This window comes from Seriola lalandi, unplaced genomic scaffold, assembly GCF_002814215.2.
Source record: "Seriola lalandi dorsalis isolate HSWRI2012SDOR001 ecotype SW California unplaced genomic scaffold, Sedor1 jcf7180002003964, whole genome shotgun sequence".
Classification (NCBI taxonomy): Eukaryota; Metazoa; Chordata; class Actinopteri; order Carangiformes; family Carangidae; genus Seriola; species Seriola lalandi.
The window spans coordinates 1-1,636 of NW_019474619.1; the positions used below are offsets into that span (position 1 = coordinate 1).

At 40.6% G+C, this 1,636-nt stretch overlaps 1 long non-coding RNA gene across 1 annotated transcript; it reads left to right on the forward strand.

The window, feature by feature from the left end:
* Window positions 1-7: 7 nt before the first annotated feature.
* LOC111668230 (uncharacterized) lies at window positions 8-1,628 on the forward strand. Its single transcript, XR_002761719.2, has 3 exons — window positions 8-63; window positions 671-733; window positions 1,002-1,628. It is a non-coding gene; the product is annotated as an uncharacterized LOC111668230 (long non-coding RNA).
* The last annotated feature ends 8 nt before the right edge of the window (window positions 1,629-1,636 follow it).

The following is a 1,636-nucleotide window of genomic DNA, read 5'->3' on the forward strand; positions in this document are numbered from 1 at the left end:
ACAGCAGCAGTTCGCCAGCACAGACTTACACGAGGAAGCAGGACACACAGTGAAGAGAAACAGGTGACGCCTGGCTTTAAAGCTCACTCAGCATTTAAATGTGACTAATAGCATATTTGTACAGTACTAGTCACTGAGATCAAATTTCCCCCCATTCTGATATTTAATTTCTTCATTAAGTGAAGCTGCTGAACTGTACCTGAAGGATTTAATGGATTTTACTGCTGCCACATGATTGGTTGATTGGCTAATAGCACAAGTAATGTGTTCCTAATGAAGAATTTAATGGGAACCAAGGGGACCCAATGGTGGGAAGTCAAGCACAACACCACATTGTTAATTTTGGGCTTTTCATATTTGTGGACAATAGCAAAAGTATGAAATAACACCAGTCTTATTTTTGAAACAACGTTTAAGTGTGACACACCAGCATACAGGTTTGCTGCCTTTGTCAAAGAAGTACTTGGAGCAAAGCTAAACAATATATAAATGAGTGATGCGGATGTCTCATTAACAATATGCACTGCATGCACTGGAAAGGTTGACTTGCATTATGCCTGGGAGGCATAAACATTGAAATTCGCTGTACAATTTTGCCTTTATGTTTGATTTCACCTGTCACTAATCCAGCAATATTGGCCATCTCTTTTTTAATATTTTTTTTTTGTAGAGTTTTGGCAAAAGCAACCTGGGCTCTAAAGGTGTGAAGGATGGAGACACACCACAAGAAAGGGTAAACATCTGTGCTTTTTGATTAAACATTCTATCCTTTATTTTTTACTTACTTTTATTAAACGTTCCTCTACACAGAGAATGAGACTCCCGATCACCAATGATACGATTCTCTCAGAATTTGCTCATGACACTTATGTGTTGTCTTTTTCACCAGTCTTTGTTAAAAACTATTATTTGCAATAAATCAATAGGTCAAACTATCAAGTATATTTGATTACTGAGGTAATTGTCTCAGAGATTGTATTCCTTCTTTGTTCTCGATCCAGGGTCAAAGTGATTTTACAGATGACGTGATTTCTCCAGACGCCTACCTTTTTGATGAGCAAAATTTCAACATGGAGGACTTTGTCACTGTTGATGAAGTTGGCGATGTGGAAGACAGAAGCCCTGACCACCAGAGCTCCTCCTTTTCCAAGCAGTCCTCCAGAGGGAAAAAAGAGAGGCAAAGCTCAGACACATCATGTACTGCCAAACAAACTTCGAAAAGGTCCTTGAAAGACCCTATGAGCTCAGCCTCTTCCTCATCCTCTTCTTCCTCCTCATCCAAGTCGACTAAAGACTCCATGAAGAGAAGCTCGTCTTCTAAATCGACCTCTGCGTCACCAAAAAAGGCCAAGGACTCATCTGAACCCACCAAACCCTCATCCTATGCCAGTGTTAGTAAAACCTCTGCCTCTTCCTCACTGTGTCTTGAAACCTCTTCCTCTCCTGGTCCAAAAGCAGAACAGAGCAAGACAAAATCTCCTGTCAAAGCATCTACTACATCTTCCTCGAGTTGTAGGACCCAATCGTCCTCTACTACACATGAAATTGAAAAGATGGCATCAATAAAGACTCATCCTGAGTCACATAGAGAAGCAAAAGCCACAGAGAGTGCAGTGGTAAAGTCTGACCACAAGGT